Source organism: Pongo abelii, chromosome 7 (assembly GCF_028885655.2).
Source record: "Pongo abelii isolate AG06213 chromosome 7, NHGRI_mPonAbe1-v2.0_pri, whole genome shotgun sequence".
NCBI lineage: Eukaryota > Metazoa > Chordata > Mammalia > Primates > Hominidae > Pongo > Pongo abelii.
The window spans coordinates 71,213,510-71,230,386 of record NC_071992.2 but is presented as its reverse complement, the minus strand read 5'-3'; the positions used below and the strand labels follow the sequence as shown (position 1 = coordinate 71,230,386).

The window sequence follows — 16,877 nt, the reverse complement described above, 5'->3', positions numbered from 1 at the left end:
GAAAGGATGGCCTTCTTAACAAATAATATTGGGATAACTCAATAGCAACGTGAAAAGTGATAATATAGGATATATTTCTTATAATAGACACCAGGGAAATTCAAAATAGTTTAGAGACTGAAATGTAAAAAATAAAACCACACAAATATGAAAAGAAAACAGAGATGAATTTCTTAATTACCTGAAAACGTGTAAGTATTCCTAATCATGATTCAAAACACAGAGGCAACAAGGAGAAATAGTGATAAATTTAGCTCTATGAAATTAAAACACATTCACAGTAGCAAAGTACAAAACAAATGACAATCTAGAGAAGTATATTTGCCACATGTAACAAAGAGCTAACTAATATCCTTAATTTACAAAGGCTTCTAAAATTGGAGAAAAGACCAACAACCTGATAGAAAAAAATGGGCGAGAGGTAACAATAAGAAATTATTTTAAAAAGAAACACGAATGACACTTAAACATATAACAAGATGCTCAATCTTGCTCATAAAAAGTAAACGTAAAGTAAAATCTACTCTTCTAACAAACTGGCAAAAATCCAAATATTCTACCAGTAGCTACAACATGTACAAGGAGAAATAAACAGATACAAAAATCCATAGAAATTTTTTCCAGTTCTTTACATGCCAGATGGAGTTGCCTGCTCTCACTTAACCAGAAGGGTAAGAAGGCTGTAAAACCCAAGATAGTAAAAAAGTTTGGCTTAGAGATAATGTTGCATCACGTCCAAGACTAATTCTTTTTTTAAATGTTCAGTTTAAGTAGTAATAAAGTCAGTGGAGATGAAGTTTGGCTTTTATTTAGTCAACCAACATTGATTATCTACCATATGCCAGACGCCATCTCCTTTCCCTGTTAAAATCTATATCTTTGCAGAAGCACTAATGTTATCAGCATGGCCTGGATATGCAAAGAGAAGAGGCAGCTGGAGAGAACTACCCAAGAGAGAAGGAGGAGAAAAGGTGCAGGAATGGACAGAAACTGGCCAATCATGAGGCTGAATAAGTGGCCCTAAGTCCTACCCTGCTGAAATATTCCTGAAAATGGTTTGAAGGCTAGAAAAATATCTTATTAAAATTCTTCAGTGGTTGTTTCTTTCCCTTGTCCTCAAAACGGAGATTATTACAATATCTTCCTTGTTTATTCAGTACCTACACCTGGGATTTCCAGGCTCCTTACAATGGCATCCATCTCTGCTGATACCCACCGTGCTTGGAACTCTAGCAAGGCTGTGGTAACCCTGGGCAACATAGTAAACAGAGGGCAAAATAGTGGCCCTCTGTTTGAAACAGAAGCCATTTCACATTAGATGTTGCCTATGTTCCAGTGGCACATAAAATCCCACATTAAACAAGACATCCTTTTGTTGTACGTCTTTCGTCATTACAGTTGGGTAAGGAGGTTGGGGAGATTTTGTCTCTCACCACCTCTCAGGAAGTTGGATGTCAACATATGAACCCCTCCCCTCTGTTACCAAGGGCGAGAGATCTTGTAAGTATTCTGAAATGGGACATAGTTTGGCAAAAAAAAAAAAAAAAAAGGAAATGTTTTCTATCAAAAAACCCTACCTCAACTGGACAGATTTGGAATGCAAGGGAAGTTTCCTGATATGCACTTCTCTAATTCAATCTGATACACTTGAATCATATTTGCAGGATAATTGGCTCTTCTGGACATTTAAAAGCAAAATAGCCAGGTTTGTTAATGGAAGATCAGGTGTTGGGTCTTTCAAAATATTATTCACAGTCATTAAAACAGTTCCAGTAAAAGCACTCCAGGAGGATGTCGTGCCTGTTAGGCAGCGCTGTGAGATTAAACTGACAGGCATAGATAGCATCACAGGCATCTGCCGGCTGCCAGCACCAGGAGGGGAAGCTCCCAAGGCCTCCATAGGGTTTTCCAGAACTCTTGTCCAGGGCCCTATCCTTTGGCCAAGAAAAACAAAGAAGTAGGGCTTTTATGTGAACTGAAGGAGAACTTGAAAAGAAAATGCCCTAAAATATGGAATACCCTGATGGTTCCAAGTTAGATGTGTTTATAACTTTAGAATTTCTTCTTCTTTTAAGTATGGAGTCTTTCAACGGTGTGATCCCCTTGGGGCGTTAGGTGTACTTGAACTCACCCTAACAATAAAATGAAAGAACAGCCTAGCTGGAAGTCACCAGTCTCAGCAGCCAAGAATAAAGGCTTTATTTTCTCCCTTGATCATTACCCAAGTTTGCTTTTGATAGATCCCATTCACCAGGGTTTGCCATATTGGCCTATTACAAGGGATGTTTATTTTCTTCCAAATGCTATCATATGCCTTAACTCCACAGTGGCAGCAAGAAAGAAATGTGTGATTGGAAACTGTAGGCACATTGCAGACGTGGATGGATGATTGCCACAGAACAAAAGGAGGCGGGAAGCCAGAGCGGCGTTGCTTTTCCACTGGGGGTAGAAACCCAGACAGTCCTGTGGCGAGATAAGCCCAAACAAACCTTTCTTTCAAAACACATTTTATTTTTTTAAAGATCCATTGTAAGAGCTATTCATATCATACTTTTAAAAATTTTCCTGATTTCCTCATGAGACTCATTCTCAACCATCAGAAATTCATTTTCAGGGGTTTTGTGCTGCAAGATGCAAGACACAGTTACATTAAAATTGTTGTCACACTCAAGGGAAAATGCAGCAAAGTAGTTCACAAAGCCACACAGCACCATCCACCGTATAATTTTTCCATTCTCTGTTACTTCCACTGATGAAGTACACTTCCTTCCTCCTTAACCACCCAGAACAGGATTATGTGTGAGACACACTTCTTTTGTGATCCATAATCAGACTTCTGAAAATCTTTGCAATCATCTTGCCTGCAAGGAGCTAGGTTAGTTTTCGTAAAAGTTACATGATGCTTTTTTAGTTGATTTAACATTTTTTTGGAAGTACCTATGATTTTTTTTTAAGAGACAGAGTATCAATCTGTTGCCCAGGTTGGAAATGCAGTGGCTCAATTTTGGCTCACTGCAGCCTCAACCTCCTGGGATCAAGCCATCCTCCTGCTTCAGCCACCTGAGTAGCTGGGACCATAGGCACGTGTCACCATGCCTGGAAAATTAAAAACAAAAAAAAAATTCATGGAAGTAGGGTCTCACTATGTTGTGTATGCTGGTCTTGAACTCCTGGCCTCAAGTAATCCTCCAGCCTCAGCCTCCCAGAGTGCTGAGTTTACAAGTGTGAGCCACAATGACCGGCCGTATCTATGATTTTTATTCCCTGTTCTTATGTACCTATCATTATAGGTTTAATTACAGAATACTTTAATGATGCTATGCAGAATTTGAGATTGTACTATTTGGGTTTGAAGAGGAAGAGAGTGCAAATGCATACAATTTAACAATTCTGTAAAGATGTGCCTGCATGTGGATTTTGTTGTTAAAACAGGGAATAGAAAGGTACGAACTGGGTGGAAATTCCACCACATCCAGGAATGCAACAAGCAGCTTAAGATGAAAGAAAATTCCAAATGGCTTTGGGCATTTTTCTGGCTTTATCTCCAGTTTGATTTTTAGTGATCTGCTCATAGCTCTTAGTCATAGATATTACATATATTCCTTTGTATAGATATTTTAGTACATTTCCTTGTAGAGGTGTTTTGTGATTTAAAAAAAGGTTAATGCTTTATCTTTTTACTAAAAGATACATAGTACGAAGGAAAATTGGCACTGACTGCAGACATGTTCACTGGAAACATGGTCAGGCTACTATTTCAAAGACGAAGGTAAAATCTAAGTAGATGTTTTATAGACTGTCACTTGCCAGGACATGTTACAGCTCCTCAGAAAAAACACATGAAACTGAAATCACAATTCTTTGTTTGTTCAAAAAAGATAGAAAATATATCAAAGTACGTTTTTCACTCTGTTATTTCCTAAACACAGGAAGTAGAATTATTCTGGCACAGAAAATATACTCCTCAATATATTTATTTGCAGGTTAAAATTCTTGCTAACTGCTTATAACAGGACACATATCATTTAGGTTCTTCAAAAAGTTCATGGAAATGCATATTATGAAAAAACTATGCATATATTTCAAAACTTGTTTACACTGAAATAAACTTGTGCTAACTTGTTATACATGTATGAATAGGATCTAGTTTGCATTATTAAGAAGAATAAGATCTCAGTTTGAAAAGCATCCCTATCAGAGCAACATGAATTCTGCTGAACTTGAAGGAAGAACAAACATCAAATTTATGGTGAAGCTTGGGTGGAAGAATGGTGAAGTCACTGATGCTTTACAAAAAGTTTATGGGGACAATACCACAAATAAATCAGCAGTATACAAATAGATAACTCGTTTTAAGAAGGGACAAGATGATGTTGAAAATGAAGCCCACAACAGCAGACCATTCATATCGATTTGAAAGAAAAAATTCATCTTGTTTATATCCAAACTGAAGAGGATAGATAATTAGCAAATAAAACAATAGCCAACACCATAGATATCTCAAGTGATTCATCTTACACAATTCTGACTGAAAATTAAAGTTGAACAAACGTTCCACTCTATGGGTGCAAAAACATTGCATGACAGATCAGCTGCAGACAAGAGCAGAGCTTTCAATGGAAATTTTAAACAAGTGGGGTCAAGATCCAGAAACTTTTCTTTGAACAACTGTCACAGGAGATGAAACATGGCTCTACTATGTTTGAAGTATGATCCTGAAGACAAAGCACAATCCAAGCAATGGCTACCAAGAAGTAGCAGTGATCTAGTCAAAGCAAAAGTGGATCGGTCAAGAGCAAACGTCATAGCAACAGTTTTTTGGGTGATGCTCAAGGCGTTTTCCTTGTTGGCTTTCTGGAAGGCCAAAGAATGATAACATCTGCTAATTATGAAAGTGTTTTGAGAAAGTTAGCCAATGCTTTAGCAGACATATTCCCAGAAAAGCTTCAACAGAGAATCCTTCTCCACCTCGACATGCTCCTGCCCATTCCTCTCATCAAACAAGGGCAATTTTATGAGGATTTCAATGGGAAATGATCAGGCATCTGCCTTACAGTCCTGATTGGCACTTTCTGACTTCTTTTTGTTTCCTAATCTTAAAAATATCTTTAAAGAGCACTTATTTTTCTTCAGTTAATAATGTAAAAAAGACTACATTGACATGGTTAAATTCCCAGGCCCATCAGTTTTTTAGGAATGGACTAAAATGGCTGATATCATCACTTATGTAAGTGTCTTAAACTACATAGAGCTTATGTTGAGAAATCAAGTTTATATTTTTTCTTTCTTTTTTTTTTTTTTGAGACAGAGTTTCACTCTTGTTGCCAAGGCTGGAGTACAATGGCACGATCTTGGCTCACTGCAACCTCCACCTCCTGGGTTCAAGTGATTCTCCTGCCTCAGCCTCCTAAGTAGCTGGGATTACAGGCATGCACCACCACGCCCAGCTAATTTTGTATTTTTTAGTAGAGACAGGGTTTCTCCACGTTGGTTAGGCTGGTCTTGAACTCCTGACCTCAGGTGATCCTCCTGCCTCGGCCTCCCAAACTGCTGGGATTACAGGCATGAGTCACCGTGCCTGGCCTCTATCTTTTATTTCCATTTTCCAAGAACCTTTTGAAGTCCTCTTCTATATTACAGATGAATAGTCAATGGATATTTGTTCAGTTATGTTAACCTGAATTAATTGTATCTCCAAGGAAAAATGTTTGGGTGGAACCAGTAATGTTTTAGAAAATACCACATTGCTTTCTAAAGCACGAAAGCAAAGAAGTGCAAAGCCTGTCTTCTACAAAGTTTTTTTTAATAATATATATTTTTCAGTCAATGACAGAGAACCAATTACTAGAAATAAACTGGGACTTTTAGAAATGCGAGAATATGAGGAATATGTACCACTCAGTCAATTGTCTTCCTGTATGGCGGCTTGCCAGATAATCACTGGAGACATCTGGAGGCAGAGAACAAACACACTTCTGCCCACTTCTCTGCTCAAACTTGAGTCATCTGCTGTTTGTACTTAGAGAGGTAAAGAGCAAAACTACCTCAAGGCAGACACTAGCTTCAGGCATTTACCTGTCCAAAGCTGAGAACCCACTGTTTCTTCTCCACCAGTGCCTCACCCCACCACTTTGGGAAGCTAAATATTGTATATGTTTTCTTTTCCATTCATCCTCTTCACCTTGTTTCACCTGCTTGGCCTCAATCTTTCCCACGGGAAATGAATGAATGAATGAATGAATGAAAAATATAATTGAAGATCAACATCTTATTTCTAGCCTCTCTTATCTCAACCTATAGAATTGATGGTAGAGATAGACAGCAGGGGATAGAACAGATGTGCCTTACTTTTTTCTCTTGCCTTGCAGTTGAGAATTGGGTTGTCAAGTTGAAGAAAAAGAAATTGTGTCTCCTTTCTGCTTAATGGTTCAGTGTTCTTCCATACTTCTTTCCCAAAAAGATGGGTAGAGAACAACCCTCCAAATAGGTCCTCTTCCTAACAGTACACTCTGAACCAAAACAGACTACTAAGAAGTAAATTTGTATTATTATAAATCTTAGTTAAGAGATTGAAATCGATTTATTTAGTTTCTAATACAGAATATAAGGACCAATAGCTACAAAACAATTCAGGCAAATATAATTAAGAAAAAGATTTTGAGTGAGAAGTAGGAAGGTCCTTAGCTTTTAGGACAAAATACCATCAATCTGTCCTCCTGCTAATGATGACAGCCAAAAATGCTGCCTATTCTTTATTGATGACAATAGTACCAATTTCAGTGTCCTGGTTATTTTGACCTTATTAAAACCTAAATGACTTCAGAGAAACGATACTGAAGACTTACTATCCAGGTTGGGATCTAACACAACTATTCCATGTGAGACCTTGGTTTTCTCAATCTCAGTAATTTTCAGAAATCAGCATAGTCATTTTTCTTTTTTCCATCCACACCCCCCATCCCTTGTTTACAGATGGCAGAGGCCCTGATGGCAGTACCCAAAAAATACCAACCTGTCTCCATACTGAAGAATTATCTGGGGACAAACAGGGAGGAAAACGCTGAATAAATTGATTCCTATGTTAATGTCTCCATCCTGTATGGGTAGCAATAAACAACAATCCACCAGACAAATCACTGGAATAGAATTAAAAGAGCAATAAAGGCAAGTGGAAGAACAAAATTAGGAAACCAAGTCCAAGATATGCTGATGGATGGCAGTCTCAGCTTATATGAAGGAGTTAGTCAGAGATATCTTGTGCATAGAGCTGAGTCAACCCTGGCTAGTGAGATGGTGGTTATGAGGGGAGCAGTGGCAGATGTATGGTCTAGATGGGAAACTATGATAGGAGAGATGCTCAGGCAAGGAAGGTGAGAGAAGGAGCTGATTAAGAGCTGGAGACTTGAATGAAGGAGTTAATGAAAGAGTAACGTACTTGTGAGCAAGAAAGATACACTAAAAAAGAGATAGGAAACCTGGGCCTACCTGTGGAAATTTGTTTAAAGCTGACCATCATTTAGGCTTGCCATACAATTGCTGTATGACTGACATAGTTCCTCATATTTGAGACAAAGTTTACTTCAATTCTCATGCAAAAGTACATTTTATTGGCTAACTAGGTTTCTACCTGCAGAGACATACATACAAAAAAAAAAAAACCATAGTAGCAACCATCTTACTGGGTTTTCTTAAATCCAACAGGTGGCTTCTTCTTGGATCTCTGAATGGTGGTGAGATCAACCTCTGGGCCAGCCAAGTATGGAACTCAATCCAAAACAATGGACTTCTTTTGCTTCGTGTCAGTTCAGCTTCCTACAAACAAAATTAAAGCAGCATTGGGTTAGCAATTGGAAATGCATATCAAAGAGAAGAAGCTTAACTCAAAACAGATTTTCCTAACCATCTTCAATGTACATGTGTAGGAGGAATGCATTCTTTATTTGTAGCAGTGCAAATGTCAGTGATTACAAACATGTGTGTGACTGTTTGCCAGCAATTTGTTCTTGCCCTTGGATGATGAGACCCTTACAGAATCCAGGCAGAATGTGGAATTTCCATTGGCTTTGGTGTGAAATACAGAGATATAAGTAGTGGTGACAAGAGGGGACATGGGAAAGGCCCGTGGGAATAGGCCTTTGAGGGGAAGCATGCTGATCTCTTGTTCTGTGGTGCATGCTTGGGATGGTATACGCATGCCTTCTCACTAAGACTAGGACTGCTTAAAGAATGCGAATATAAGTATCCTTATTTGGGAGAAAAATACATTTTTAAGGGCTGGTAAAATGACGTGGAGGAAGGGAGGATCCAGGGAGCCTTCTGATGAGTATTGTCAGGATGTCTCTTCTCTTTCAGCCACCTGGATATGTTTCACATTTTGTTTCCCAAACAAGGACCAGATTGGATCCCAGAAGGGAATGGTTTCCTTAGTATACATTCTGAATTCCTTTGTAAGGGAAAAATCCACTTCATCTGGTCTAAGAATACATAAGAACAAATGAAAATGTTGTGGCTGGAGATGTTCCTGAGTTAATATCAGGATGTTTGCCTGCTGGTTTCTGTTTTACCAAACAAAACATAGCTGCCAATTCATCCATCTGTAAAAGTGCTCCTTGTGGATCCCCTCAAGAGAAGTACTGGTTATTTTATTTGCAGAAAAGGTTTTCTTGGGAGTTGTTTACTTTCTGTGACTGAAGTGGGGAACACGAGGGTCCCTTTACCGAGCCCTCATATTCTATGTGTACTCTGTATTTTATTGAGGCTGCTTCCCAGTCAGAACAGCGTCTCTCTTTGTTTGTCATTCCAAATCATTCGGTGTCTTTAGGGCTCTGAGGACCCTGGAGAGCCTCACCCAACCTCTCAACCTTCCATGGCTGTCCCCACCTCTGTGCACTTATGACTCAATGTTGCAGCACTTCATTACATGCTGTTCATATTACAGCATTATAAGATTTTTTCTTTTAAAAGCCGATCCTCTTCAATCAGGTAGTAAGACCATTGTGGGTTGAAGCATGTTTCATACTTCCCACATAATCACTCCAGACTTAAAACAGAACCGGAAATACATGAAATAAAAAATTATTTTTCTGTTCTCAAATAAAAATTATTGTTCTGTTCTCTACAAACCTCCAAATGCATAATGCAGCAAATATGCAGGTTATTCTGATATTCTACACTATTATTTGATGAAAAAGAAGATTTTTAAATATGCAGTAATAGGGAAAATCCTGTGGTCATTTAATGATTCTGGTAAGTCAAGGAGAAAAAGGTATAATTAATGAGTAAAACCAAAGTGCACAAACTATGTAACCAGGAAGAGAAATTGAAAATTGAATAACAGAGACTTAGATGGTGGAGGATGCAATTGTCTGGGAGGGGAATTTTTAAAGGAACTTCTTTGGATTTTATAAAAGTTATAAGCTTCAAGAAGGAGGATCCATCTCCCATTTTTTTTGAAAACAATTCAGCACTTGATTTAAAACATTTGAAGGATAACTAAGTAAATGTAAAAAAAAAAAAGAGACTAAATTCTAAATTGTAAGGGCGGGTTTAATCAGAAAACACAGTCTTCAAGAAGAGAATTTCTGGCAACGTGGTGGATCACCTATTGTAAGGAGGGCCTGTACCTGCTATAAACATAAAATACTGGATGACATAAGTATAAAAAGTATTTCCAAATATATCTTCAAGCTTAAAATGCAGAGAAGTGTCCAGTTGTCAAGTATTAAGAATGAAAGAAAAGAAAATTCTGTAAAATAGAGGGAAGCTAATCCTACCAGGGCAGTGGGGGTGGGGACTTTAGGGTCAGATATGAGGATTCTGACACCCACGCAGAGAGAGGGAATGTTGCTACAAGCCTGCACTAAGGAGAAGGAGTTCTGTACCTTCGCAGACACACACACACACAAACAAACACACACACATACAGACACACACATACACAGAGGCTGCCCACCACTAGCCTTGGGAAGCAGCAAGAAATGTTGTTATGTATCCAGGCCTTGATGTTGAGACAAAGGCATCTGTAGATCTGCACTAAGTGCAGTTCTGAAATTACACTATCTTCCTTACCTGAAAGCCTCAAGCCAATAAATGAATATAATCGTTGTTCCAGGAACACTGACACCTCCCCTCCAGCCTGTTTATCAGTTTGGGTTAGGCAAAGATGACTTAGGAAACAAAAAGCACAAAACATAGAAGAAAAAAATTGCTAAATTAGACTTCTTCAAAATAAAAAAGTATGCTCTTGAAAAATACTGTAAAGAAAATGAAAAGAGAAGTCACAGATGGGGAGAAAATATTTGCAAAACATATACCTAGTAAAGGACATGCATTTAAATTATAAAGAAGTCAATTTAATAATAAAAAGGCACAAAACTCAATTTTTAAATTGACAAGAGATTTGAACAGACACTTTACCAAAGAACTTTTTTAAAATTTAAAACTAACAGTATGACGTGCTAGCAAGAATGCACAGCAGCTAGAACTCTCATACATTGCTGCTAAGAATGGAATGGTACAATAACTGGAAAGCTATTTGTTTCTTATCGTACCAATAAACAATCCCACACCTAAGATGTTACCATAACAGCCCTGCAACTCTACTCCCAGGTGTTTACCCAAGTGATATAAAAACACCCATAGGTAAATGTTTGTGGCAACTTTATTCAAAATTGCCAAAAACAGAAACAACTAAAATGTCCACCACTAGCATGGATCAACAAACCGTGATACACTCATGCTATGGAACACTACTCAGCAATAAAAAGAATGAACTACAGATGCATGCCACAATCTGCGTGAATCTCAAAAGCATTACACTGAGTGAAAGAAGCCAAATAACAGCTATATCCTCTATGATTTCATTTATATGACCTTCTAGAACAGGTAAAACTATAAGGACAGAAATCAGATCAGTGATTTCCAGGGACTGGATGTGGGGGAAAGGGATTAAATACAAAGGTGCATTAGCAAAATGATCTGAGTATAGGAATATTCTACATCTTTTTAGCACTCACATGAGTGCATACATCTGTCAAAACTCATCGAACAGAGCACCTAAAGAGAACACTTTACTGTGTACAAATTATTCCTCGATGAACCCGAGATCATATTAAATGAGTATATGTTACATTTCTGACTTTGCAAATACTTTATGGAATTAGAGGCTCAACACACATTAATCGAAGTTCCAGAAGTAAAGAACAAGGTGGGTGGGAAGTGGCAGTATTCAAAAGTATAATAACTGAAATTTTTACAAAATTAAAGAAATATATTTCTCCATATTAAAGAAGCACCTTAAGTCCTGAGCAAGCAAATAAAACAAACTGCAGAATACCAAGTTACAGAAAAGTCCAATAGCCACTAGAGAAAAACGATTCACAGTAATGATAATTTTCTCAATGGATACAGGATATCTGAGTCTCCTGTTTCTTGCTTTGTTTTGTTTTGTTTTTTTGAGATGGAGTCTCACTCTGTCGCCAGGCTGGAGTGCAGTGGCACCATCTCGGCTCACTGCAACCTCCTCCAACTCCCTGGTTCAAGCAATTTTCCTGGCTCACCCTCCCAAGTAGCTGGGACTACAGGCGTGTGCCACCATGCCCAGCTAATTTTTGTATTTTTAGTAGAGACCGGATTTCACCATGTTGGCCAGGATGGTCTCGATCTCTTGACCTTGTGATCCACCTGCCTTAGCTTCCCAACGTGCTGGGATTACAGGCATGAGCCACCGCACCCAGCCTGTGTCTTCTGTTTTATTGTCTTCTTCCTATATACCTGTTAAAAACCGTGCTAACATAAGTCAAGCTCCTTTTTTCTCTCTTGCTAATAAGAGAAAATCTCTGCTGAAATCTAAGAGTTGTTCACACTCTAAGTTTTTCTCTTTCTCTGTTGACTGATGTTCAACTCTGATGAAAATCCTAATATAGTATTTAGAGATGATTCAGAGCTTAAGAATAAGATATTCTTTGTACTTATATGTTATAATTTATAAGTATTTTAATGTAAAATATTCTGCTCTAATTCTACTGAGATAACTCAATATGAACATAGCACCTCCCCAGATATTTAAGAGTAAATATACCGCTAATATATTTTGCTTTTGGAATTATCCATGATTTCAGCATGCTATGGAAACAAAGGAGTTTTCTACCTTATTCATGTGCCTCTCCAGTGAAAATTCTAAAATAAATTAAAGAGCTGCCTATTGGAGATAATCTAACATCCAAAGAAAACCAAACTCAGTTATTTAGATTAAAGACTTTTTTTTTTTTTGAGACAGGGTCTCCCTCTGTCACCCAGGCTGGAGTGCAGTGGCGTGATCTCTGCTCACTGCAAACTTTGCCTCCCAGGCTCAAGTGATTCTCCTGCCTCGGCCTCCCAGGTAGCTGGGATTACAGGCATGCACCACCATGCCCAACTAATTTTTGTATTTTCTGTAGAGATGGGGTTTCACCATATTGCCCAGGCTGGTCTCAAACTCCTGAGCTCAAGCAATCTGCCCTCCTTGGCCTCTCAAAGTGCTGGGGTTATAGGTGTGAGCTACTGCACCCAGCCTTAACACCTACTTTAAAGATATACTTTTCAATTAACTATTTTTATTTTCAGACAATTATAGATTCACATGCATTTCTAAGAAATAATAAGAAAGAGTCAATATAACCTTTATCCAGTTTCCTCCAATGGTAACATTTTGCAAATCTATAGTACAATGTCACAATCAGGATATTAGCATGCAGTCAAGATACAAAATATTTCCATAACCATAGGGGTTTTGTTGTATATTCTTTGAGATTTTCCATGTCATCTGCAAATAGGGATCATTTTCTTTCTTTCTAATCTGTGTGCATGTTTGCTTTGTATTGCCTAATTGCATTTGCTAGAACTTCCAACATTATGTTGAATAAGAGTGCTAAGAGTGGGTATCTTCAGGTGGACTATCAGTGACCTGTACTTCAAAAAATGCTGCATTTCAGAGCCTGGAAAATCTTAAAAAGAAAGTATTTTAAACATACATTGACCTATTTCCTCAGGGATCTTGTCACAGATGCTTACCATTTAATAAAAACCTACATTCAAAAAAAAGTAGACATCTTTGCCTTTGCCCAATCTTAAAGGGAAAGTATAATGTTAGGTGTAGGTTTTCTGTAGATGCTCTCTATGAAATTGAGGAAGTCCCTCTCTATTCCTAGTTTTCTGAAAATTTTTATCATTAATGGATGTTGAATATTGTCAGATACTTTTCTGAGTCGATATGATGATGAGATTTTTCATCTTTAGTCTGTTAATATGGTGAATTACATTGATTGACTTTTTAAATTTTATTTTTAGAGACAGGGTCTCACTATGTTGCCAAGGCTGGCTTCAAACTGCCAGGCTCAAGTGACCCTCTTTCCTCAGCCTCCCAAGTAGCTGGAAATACAGACATGTGCCACCATGTCCAGTGATATTAATTGATTTTTGAATAATTAACCAGATTTGCATCTCTGGAATAAACACCACTTGGTGATGGTGTCTGTTTTGCATTGCTATAAAGTGATACCTGAGGCCAGGTGCAATGGCGCATGCCTTTAGTCCCAGCACTTTGGGAGGTTGAGATGGGCAGATCATTTGGGCCCAGGAATTCAAGACCAGCCTGGGCAACATAAGGAGACCCCATCTCTACCAAAAATTTAAAAACTGGCCAGGTGTTGTGGCTCACACCCTGTGGTCCCAGCTACTCAGGTGGCTGAGGTGAGAGGACTACTTGAGCCCAGGAGTCAAGGCTGCAGTGAGCCATGACCGTACCCCGGCACTCCAGCCTTAGTGAGAGAATGAGACCCTGTCTCAAAAACAACACCACCACCAACAACATAAATAAATAAATAAATCCCAAAACTGCATAACTTATAAGGAAAAGAGGTTCATTTGGCTCACGGTTTTGCAGGCTCTACAAGCATAGTGCCAGTATCTGCTTGATTTCTGGTAAGGCCCCAGGAAGTTTTACTCATGGCAGAAGGTGAAGGGGGAGGTATCATATGGCAAGAAGAAGAGCAAGAGAGAGAGAGGGAAGAGGTGCCAGGCTTTTGTAAACAACCAACTCTTGTATGAACTAATAGAGTGAGAACTCACTCATCACCGAGGGCATGGCATCAACTCATTATGAGGAATCCCGCACTATGACCCAAACAATTCCCACTAGGCCCTATCTCCAGCATTGGAGATCACAGTTCAACATGAGGTTTGGAGGGAACAAATATCTAAACCATATCAGTGTGCAATCTTTTTAAATATTGTTGACTTCTATTTGTTAATGTTAGTTTATGATTTTTGTCTTTTTATTTGTGAATCTGTATGTTCTGGGGTGGGTGGGTGTCTGTGTGTGTGTGTACTGTCTATTTCTGTTTTTTTGTGTCAAGGTAACACTAACTTCATAAAATGAGTTAAGCAGTATTCTCTTTTATTTTCTGGGAGAGATTGTATAAACCTGGTGTTAATTCTTCCTTAAACATTTTGGAGAATTTTCTAGTGAACTTATCTGGGTCTGGAAAGTTCTTTTTGGGGGAGTTTTTCAATTATAGATGTAATTTCCTTAATACTTATAGGGCTATTCAAATTATGTTTTACATTGGATGAGTTCTAGTAATTTTTGTTTTTCAAAGGGCCATTTCATCTAAGTTGTTACATTTATGTGTAGAGTCTTTAGTAATATCTCATTATTTTTGGATATTTTAATGTCTGTAGTGATATTTTCAACTGTAACAATAGTCTCCAACTATACTCATGGATTTGTCTAATTATCCTTTTAGATCCTTCAGTTTTTGCTTCACACATTTTGCAACTCTGTTTTTTGGTGTATATACATTTAGTATTGCTATACCTGCTGGGTAAGTTGATTCTTTTTCATTATATAACATCTCTCTATGTCTTTGATAATATTCTTTGCCCTGAAGTCTACTTCATCTGATATCAACAGAGCTAGTCTTGATTTCCTTTAAAAATTTTTGCATGATATAACCATTTCCTTCCTTTTAGTTTCAACTTGATTATATCATTGAATCTTAATTGAGCTTCTTGCAGATAGTATATAGAAGGATTGTGATTTAAATTCATTTTATCCATCTCTATCCTTAGTTGGTATATTTAGATCATTTACATTTAATGTAGTTAAGAGATTGTACTGAGCTGGTGTTAATTCTTCTTTAAACATCTTAGAAAATTTCCCAGTAGGCCCTTCTGGGTCTGGAGCTTTCTTTTGCGGGGGAGTTTTTAAATTATGAGTGTAATTTCCTTAACAGTTATAGGGCTATTAAAATATTTTAGGGCTTATGTGTGCTATTTTGTTTTCTATTTTTCTCTATTTTCTTACTTTTTAATGCCTTTCTGTGGGCTACTTAGACATATTTTAGAATTCTACTTTGATTTATCTACAGTGTTTTAGAGTCTATCTCTGTATAACTTTTTCCAATAGTTGTTTTAGGTATTTACATATATATTTATGTATGTGTTTATGTATATTCATACATATGTGTATGTACAAAAATGTGATATAATGTGGTTTCATCAAATGAAATATCAAAATCTTATCTCCTTTTGTGTTCCTTTATCATCCCCCATTTATAATATATTTCTTACATATTTTCTCTACATGTATTTAGAACCACATTAGGCAATGCTATAACTTTTGCTTCAACTGTCAGACATAATTTAGAAGTCTAGTAGAGAAAGAAAGCCTATTATTGTATTTATTTATATTTTTGCCTGTATTTTTTCTTTCTTCCTTCCTGATGTTCCAAAGTTCCTTCTTTTATCATTTCCTTTTTATTTAAAGAAATTCCTTCAGCATTCTTCAGGATAGATCTTCCGGCAATAAATTGTCTTTTCCTTTATCTGAGAATGTCCTAATTTCCTATTTATTTCATGATATATTCACCAGCTATAGGACTCTAAGCTGACAGGTATCTTTTTTAACCTTTGAAAAATATTGTGACACTACCTTCTGGCCTTCATGGTTTCTGATGAGAAGTCCTCTGTAATTGTATTGTTTTCTCATATGGTTAGGTATAATTTCTCTGTTTCTGCTTTTAAGACCTTTGTCTTTAGTTTTTTAAGTTTAATTATGATGTGTCTTGGTACTGATTTATTTAGGTTTATCTGGTTTGGATTCACTCAGCTTCTTGAATCCAGGATTACATCTGACACCAAATTTAGAAAATGTTCAGCCCCCACCCTCTTTTACCTCTCCTTCTGGGACTCCAATGCCATGACAGTTGGGTATTTTGTTATAGTCCCAAAACAGAGCCCCCTGAGGCTCTGTTCATTTCTTTTTAGTCTATTTTTCTGTGTTAATTAAGGTGAGTGATTTATATTATCTTCCAGTTCAGTGATTATTTTCTCTGTTCCTCCAACCTGCTGTTGAGTCTATCCACTTAGCTTTTATTTTAATGATTATATTTTTCAGTTCTAACATTTATATTTGGTTATTCTTTATATATTCTATTTCTTTGATGAAGCTTTCTGTTTTCTTGCTGTTATGGGTTAAAATTGTGTCTCTCAGAAATTTATAGGCTAAAGTCCTAACCACCAGTCTCTCAGAACATGCCTTAGTTGGAAATAGAGTTGTTGCAAATGTAATTAATTAAGATAAGGTCATACCAGAGTAGGTTGGGTCCCTAATCCAATATAGCCAGTGCTCTTATAAAAAGATAAAATTTGGACACAGACATGCACATTGGGAGAAAGCTATGTGAACATGAAAGCAAATATCACAGTGATTTGCCTACAAATCAAGGAACACCAAAGACTGCCAGCAAACCACCCAAGCTAGGAGAGAGACAAGCCTGGAACAGACCCTCCCTCAAAGCCCTCAGAAGAAATCAACCATGATGATACCTTGATCTTGG

At 37.5% G+C, this 16,877-nt stretch overlaps 2 long non-coding RNA genes across 6 annotated transcripts in view; one reads left to right on the top strand and one right to left on the bottom strand.

Annotated features, from left to right (window-relative positions):
* The window catches only part of LOC129061008 (uncharacterized), a 109,884-nt gene that overhangs the window by 53,669 nt on the left and 39,338 nt on the right, over nucleotides 1-16,877 (bottom strand). For 3 of the 5 annotated variants that reach the window (XR_010141114.1, XR_008527931.2, XR_008527929.2), the window contains one exon: nucleotides 7,680-7,812. This is a non-coding gene — a long non-coding RNA (uncharacterized LOC129061008). Of the gene's footprint in view, nucleotides 1-7,679; nucleotides 7,813-10,068; nucleotides 10,167-13,911; nucleotides 14,084-16,877 lie in introns of those variants that run through there. The other 2 variants (XR_008527930.2, XR_008527932.2) reach the window with 2 other exon arrangements.
* On the top strand, nucleotides 1,241-7,987 carry LOC129061009 (uncharacterized). The gene is made up of 2 exons (XR_008527934.2): nucleotides 1,241-1,500; nucleotides 7,702-7,987. It is a non-coding gene; the product is annotated as an uncharacterized LOC129061009 (long non-coding RNA).